This window comes from Rattus norvegicus, chromosome 1 (genome assembly GCF_036323735.1).
Source record: "Rattus norvegicus strain BN/NHsdMcwi chromosome 1, GRCr8, whole genome shotgun sequence".
Classification (NCBI taxonomy): domain Eukaryota; kingdom Metazoa; phylum Chordata; class Mammalia; order Rodentia; family Muridae; genus Rattus; species Rattus norvegicus.
Genome location: NC_086019.1, coordinates 86,600,018 through 86,607,768, shown reverse-complemented (window position 1 = coordinate 86,607,768; position 7,751 = coordinate 86,600,018).

Here is a 7,751-nt window from a genome sequence, read left to right as displayed (position 1 = left end):
TAGAACCTTTGTTTTCTTGCTTTAGAATGAAGCTTGTTCCACACACTTCCTGGATGTGCCCTACTCCCATCCACCCCTGCGTGCACCCTGTTCATTTTACTGGGAGGAGCAGGAATTTGAGGCAGGGTCTGACTAACTTTCTAGCCCAGACTGGTTTCAAAGTTATGGTCTTCCTGTCTCTGCCTGTGGAATGCTGGGATTACAAGTGTGCACCACATCTGGTCCAAAGGAGAATTTTTGCTGTTGGTCCTTGACTCAACATCTGTCCTTGCTGCAGATCCTAGGCCTGCAAGTCATAGTCCTGTCTCCTCCGTCTCCCAGGTGCTGGGATTACAGGTCTGTGCCACCACACCCTTGTCATGATGGTTTGGTTTTTTTTATTTGTTTGTTTGGTTGATTGGTTTTGTTTTTGTTTTTTTAAGATTTATTTGTTTATTATAAGTACATTGTAGTTGTCTTCAGACACACCAGAAGAGGGCATCAGATCCCATTACAGATGGTTGTGAGCCACCATGTGGTTGCTGGGAATTGAACTCAGGACCTCTGGAAGAACAGACAGAACTCTTAACCGCTGAGCCATCTCTCCAGCCCGGTTTTGGGGTTTTGGTTTGTTTGTTGTTTTGTTTTGTTTTTTTTTTTTAAAGCACAGAACAGGGATGTAGGGCTCAGGTTTTTCTAGCTGACAGATGCCCTTGGTTTGGTCACCTGTACCACAAAATAATAACAGCTAACTATCAAAGCACAGCTGTACCTGTTGGCATTTAGTCTAGGCTCCACCCCCAACAACCAGCTGTGCCTGGCTACAATGGTCTCAAAAAAAGCGTCTATTAGGCTGGGCTTAGTGGCGCACACCTTTAGTTCCAGCACTCAGGAGGCAGAAGAAGGAGGATTTCTGTGAGTCTCAGGTCAGCCTGGTCTACAGAGCCAGTTTCAGGAAAGCCAGGGCTACACAGAGAGTCCCTGTTTCAAGGAAAGGAGAAGGGTCAGTCCCAACCTGTAAAGTGCTTGCTATCTGTGCTGGTTAGTTTGTCAGCTTGACACAGGCTAGGGTCATCTGGGAAAGGTGCTCTCGGTTGAGAAAAAGCCTGTAGGAAAGTCTGAGGGCATTTTCTTGATTAATGAGAGGGCCTAGCCCACTCTGAACAATGGAGCCCCCAGCAAGTGGTCTGGGTTCGATAAAAAAGCAAACTGAGCAAACCAATAAGGGGCACCCCTCCATGGCTTCCATTTCAGTTCCCACCCCTTTGTTCCTACACTGACTTCCCTCAGTGATAGCGACCTGAGAGTTGCAGGAAATAAGCCCCTTTCTCCCCAGATTGCTTTTGGTCATGGAGTTTTATCACAGCAATAGAAACAGGACACTGTTCAAGCATGAGACTTGAGTTCCGATCCACAACACCCATGGAACTTTACACAGAGGGCTGAAGTACCGACTCAGAAAAAGACAAGCTGCTCTTGCAGAAGACTGAGGTCCCGTTCCCACAACCCACGGTGTCTCAGAACCATCACTAACCTTAGTTCCACGGGATCTAATGTCTTTTCTGGTTTCCAACGGCATCAGAAAATACACACAGGCAAACTTCATAAACATAAAAATATTTTAAAAACAAAAAACAAAAGTTGGGCAGTGGTGGTGCGCACCTTTAATCCCAGCACATGGGAGGCAGGGGCAGGCAGATCTCTGTGAGTTCGAAGTCAGCCTGGTCTACAGAGCGAGTTCCAGGACAGCCAAAGCTCCACAGAGAAACCCTGTCTTGGAAAACAGAAAAGAATAAGGTAAAGGAACTATTGAGGGACATCCTGAGGTCACAACTGAGCAAACCCTGCCCCACACTATAAGAATAGAGCCAGCAAGCCGGCTCAGCGGGTAGAAACACCTGCCGCCCGCCAAACTTGAGAAGCCGAGTTGGATCCACAGGCCCCACTGGGTGTATGAAGCATAAATGCCCCTCCCCAGTAACTGTATAAAGAATATTAAATTCACTACTTTACCAATTACCAGCCAGAAGAGAAATCATTCCTACATTTTTAATAGCCTGTACATCAAGATCAGACCAACTAAGCCTAGCCTTCCTTGCAGGTGAAAATACTATTGTGAGAATACTATCAATCTGCACCCCCACATTGAAGCCTCCATTGTGAACACAAGGTCTCCCGTGAGACTCTAACCGCCTGTGAATTTTCCAGGAAGTCTATCAGCCATGTAAAATAAGGGAAGCTTGTGTCATCGGTGTTCATTAGAAACTTGGCCAAAGCTTGCCTATCACATGGGGACACCTTGTAGCCCACAGCACTTGGTAATTAGCCACCAGACCATCTTCCAACACATTTGGAGCTGCCGGTTTAGTGGGTACCAGTGTCAGACTTCCTCCTAGGGTATCAAGGAGGGGGACCCACACATGTGCACAGTATTACAAATGACTACTAGCCTTTTGGCTGGGGCTGTAGTCAGTGGGAGAGCAGTAGAGGGCTTGCTTAGCATGCATAAAGCCTAGGGTTCAACCCCCATCACTTAAGGAGGTAGTGGCAGAAGAAGCGGGAGCTCAAGAGCATCCTCAGCTACATGGAAATGTCTAGGCCAGCCTGGGCTACATGTCGAGTTCTCAGCTAGCCTAGCCTACAAAGCAAGAACCTGTCTCAAAAACCAAAACAAAACAGGACCCAGGAGACAGCCAGGTAGATACAGGTGCTCACCACTGAGCCCCACAGCCCACACAGGCTGGAAGGGGAGCACTGAGATTTGTCCTCTGACCTCCACATGCATACATGTGTGCCACAGGCACAACAACCAGTAAGTATAAAACGAATGAGAACTCACTAAATAGTGGCTGGAGAGATGGCTCAGCGGTTAAGAGCACTGACTGCTCTTCCAGAGGTCCTGAGTTCAATTCCCAGCAAACACACGATGCCTCACAGCCTCCTGTAATGAGAGCCAATGCCCCTTCTGGTGTGTCAGAAGACAGCAACATCATATATGTAAAATAAATAAAGAAAACCTCTTTTAAAAATACAAACTACCTAAATAGCTAGAGGAAGTGATGGGTGAGGAACATTGGTGCATGGGGTGGGAGTGAGGGATCACATTGATATCCTGAGGTGAAGAAAACCCAAGTAGAGATGTGGGCCAAAGGTGTCTGGGGGAAGTGACAGCCAGAGCAAGGACTCTGGGGCAAGAGGAGCCTGGCATATGCAAGACATAACTAAGAGGCAAGACGGGGTCAGGTGCTTCCGCCAAGGCTGAACACACTCTCTCTCTCTCTCTCTCTCTCTCTCTCTCTCTCTCTCTCTCACACACACACACACACACACACACACACACACATTGACACATTGCTGCACTTGAATGCATGCAAGCACAAGCACACATTTTTCTTTATTTCTATGAGTACACCATTGCTGTCCTTAGACACACCAACAGAGGGCATCAGATTTCATTACAATTGAACTCAGGACCTCTGGAAGAGCAGTCGGTGATCTTAACCACTGAGTCATCTCTCCGGCCCCACACTTTTTTTTAAGAAGAGAGAGAAAAGGGGGAGAGTTAAAGATGGATATGATCAATATATATTGTATACATTTAAGAAATTGTCAAAGGGGGCTGGGGATTTAGCTCAGTGGTAGAGCGCTTACCTAGGAAGCGCAAGGCCCTGGGTTCGGTCCCCAGCTCCGAAAAAAAAAAGAACCAAAAAAAAAAAAAAAAAAAAAAAGAAATTGTCAAAGGGGGGTTGGGGATTTAGCTCAGTGGCCTAGCAAGCGCAAGGCCCTGGGTTCGGTCCCCAGCTCCGAAAAAAAAAAAAAGAAAGAAAGAAAGAAAAGAAAAAAAAAAAGAAATTGTCAAAGAACACTGGGTGGGTGATGAACGACTTTAATCCCAGCACTTGAGAAGCAGAGACAGGGTTCCATGAGTCCGAGGCCAGCCTGGTCTACAGAGTGAGTTCTAGGACAGCCACAGCTACACAGAGAAACCCTGGCTCCAAAAACAAAAACAAAGCAATAAATAAATAAAAAGAAATTGTCAAACAGTAAGTAAAATGTATTCTAAACAAAATTATATATGTTTTCTCTGCATGTACTCCTGCACACAAGAAGGAATTGGATCCCATAAAGTTAGACATGTGGGTGCTAGAAATTGAACTCTGGACCTCTGGAAGAGTACCCTGTGCTCTTAACCACTGAGCCATCTCTTGATCTCCTAAAAACAATTTTTATTTAAAGAAAGAAAGAATAAAATCTGGAGAAAGGCTGAGAACTGGAGTTCCAGGACAGCTAGACTAGGGAATGAGATCTTGTCCCTAAAACAACCAAGTGAGCAAAGCGAGAAGTAAGAGCTGGTGCCCTCTTGTGGACATATGGGGGACAGTTTAACTAGAAGCTTGCAGAGGTAGGAAGTCTCAGAAGCCTTTCAGATGGTGAGGGGTCAGCTGGACCAGGGAAGCAGCCAGTGTGGGAAGGGAGAGGAGCCAGATGTGGAGTTCTTTGGGGGGCAGGAAAATGTGGTGTGTGGTAGCGTGACTATGAGACATGGAGGGCAGGGACTACAGCTCAATCGGTGGAGGGTTGCCTAAATGCACAACGGCCTGTGATGGGTCCTCAAGGCCACCTACAACTGGGCACAGTGTAACATACCACTCAGAAACAGATCAGAAACCCAAGGTGGCTGGGCAGTGGTGGTGTACGCCTTTAATCCCAGCACTCGAGAGGCAGATCTCTGAGTACAAGGCTAGCCTGGTCTGCAGAGTGAGCTCCAGGACACCCGAGGCTATACAAAAAGAACCTTGTCTTGAAAAAATAATAAACACACACACCTGGCTACCTAGACAGAACCTGTCTGTCTTTCTCCCTTCTTGAAATAAAAGCAGCCCACTATGCTAGGATTCTGAAACCACTGATGTAAAGTTATTATCCAACCATTTCACAGGATTCAACCTTGGGACTGAACCCAGGACCACAGGCTTGCTAAGGAAACCATCTAACCACCAAGCTACCATCCCCTGCCTACCCCTCTCATGACGCAAGGTCTGATGTAGCCTAGGCTGGCTTAGAACTCACTAGGTGACCTAGCACTCCTGATCCTCCTGCCTGCACTTCACACACACACACACACACACACACACACACACACACACAGAGAGAGAGAGGGGGGGTGGCAGTCAGAGGAGTTGGTTCTTTCCTTGTTTCTGTGGATCCTGGGTATTGAACTCAGATCATCAGGTTTAGCAGCAAATACCTGTGCCCACTGAGTCCTTTCATTGACCCTAGGCTGTTATCTTGACTTTGTAAAGATTTCACATATCTGGGTGCTTTGCTCAAGTGTGCACATGCTGCGGTTACAGGCACACCATACTCACCCAGGACTGTTATTTAAAAAACCCTCTAATACTCTTATTACAACTTAATAAGGACAAGGACATAACAGAAAGCATTTTAGACATCCGCTCCATAAGGATTCAACAGTAAGCTCATTAGTAGTGAGTGAGTGAGTGAGTGAGTGAGTGTGTATGTGTGTGAGTGTGTATGTGTGAGTGTGTGTGCGTGCGCAGGATGGGGACATGGAGTCAGGTGTGAACCATAATGACCATAAAGAGTAGCAACCAGGGACTGGAGAGATGGCTCAGAGGTTAAGAGCACTGTCTGTTCTTCCAGAGGTCTTGAGTTCAATTCCCAGCAACCATATGGTGGCTCACAACCACCTATAATCAGGTCTGGTGCCCTCTTCTGGCCTGTAGTTGCATACATGCAGGCAGAAAGCTGTATGATGTGTACATAATAAATAAGTTAAAAAAAAAAGAAAGAAAAAGAAAAAGAGTAGCAACCAATATCGTTCTGAAAAGACTCTTAAGTCCTCCATGTTTTTTTATTTATTTTTTATTTTATTTTACTTTATATGAGCACACTACAGCTGTCTTCAGACACATCAGAAGAGGGCATTGGATCCCATTACAGGCTGTTGTGAGCCACCATGTGGTTGCTGGGAATTGAACTCAGGACCTCTGGAAGAGCAGTCACTGCTCTTAACCACTGAGCCATCTCTCCAGCCCCAAGAGTCCTCCATGTTAAGACCCATAGGTCAACAGAGTGACATGGGATGGGGAGGAAACAGCTGCTGGACCGCAGCAGAGCCCACAGCCTGCACACAGGCAAGGCTAGCAGAGCAAAGCACACAGCAGGCTGAAGCCATAGGATCCAAACACAGCAAGACACTGAGTGCCATGGCAGAGTTGGAGTCTCCAAGACAAAGGAGAATCAGAGAGCAAATGAAAGTCAGGCGAGGGGTTGGGGATTTAGCTCAGTGGTAGAGCGCTTGCCTAGCAAGCGCAAGGCCCTGGGTTCGGTCCCCAGCTCCGAAAAAAAGAAAAAAAAAAAAAAAAGAAAGTCAGGCGAGCGGCCGATGCCCCACACAGATAGATACCCATAAACAAAACTGATATGGAAGCAAGGAAGGCAGGTCTCTGTGAATTCAAGGCATCAAGACCCTGTCCCAAAATTCCAAAAATAATAATAATAAAATTAAAATAAATATAAAAAATATTTTAGAGATGGCCAAGCATTTAAAAGCACTGGCTGCTTTCCCAAAGGACCTGGGTTCAATTCCCAGCAACCACATGGCAGCTCACAAGTGTCTGCGACTCCAGCTCAACAGATACCACACATGTATGTGGTACACAGACACCCAGGCAAAACCTGATTTACAAAAAGATTGTAGGGGCTAGAGGGTAAGGACACCCCAATAAACCCCACAGGATCAACTAACCTGGGCTCCTGGGGCTCACAAGGATTGAACTGCCAACCAGGGAGCCTGCATAGTTAGGACCTGGGCCCTCTGCACATGTTACAGGTATGCAGCTTGGTCTTCTCGCCAGACTCCTAACAGTGGGAGAAAGGGCTGTCCCTGACTCTGTTGCTTGCCTTTGGGATCCTTTCCCCCCTATGCGGTTGCCTCATGTAGCCTTAATAGGAGAGGAGGTGCCTAGTCTTACTGCAATATGATATGCCATGGCTGGTTGATTAATATCCACCGGGAGGCCTGCCCTTCTGAAGAGGAAGAAAGAGTGGAAGGGGAAGAACTGGGACGAGGGGAAGTCAGGGAAGCCGTGGTCGGGATGTAAAAATTAACTAGTTAATTAATTAATTAAAACATTCTAAACAGGATTTGGTGCCCTGTATCTTTAATCCTATCACTCAGGAAGCAGAAGCAGGAGGATCTCTGCTAGTTCAGGACCAGCTGGAGCTACATAGAGAGAATCTGTCTTAAAAAAAAAAAAAGGAAAAGAAAGAGCAAAGTTATTGTATGGGAAATACCTGGATAGTGGGAGTACATGCAGGAAGTCACAGTGGTAAATGAACTTTCTAGAAGTTGTACAAGGCCACCCCAGTCCCCCACCTCCACCTCACCAACCCAATGCTGGGGTGAAGACAACAACCTCATGCACATTAGAAAGGCTCTACCACTGAGCCACGCCCCCAGCCCCTCACTGGGGGATTGTAGGCAGGGGCTCTACCACTGAGCCACGACCCCAGCCCCTCACTGGGGGATTGTAGGCAGGGGCTCTACCACTGAGCCACGCCCCCCAGCCCCTCACTGGGGGATTCTAGGCAGGAGCTCTACCACTGAGCCACGCCTCCAGCCCCTCACTGGGGGATTCTAGGCAGGGGCTCTGAACCTGAGTCACCCCAGCCCCTGTACAGGATTTGTAAGTAGAACACAGAACAAAATGCACCGGCTTTTACAATCACAAGTTAATTAATTTCCC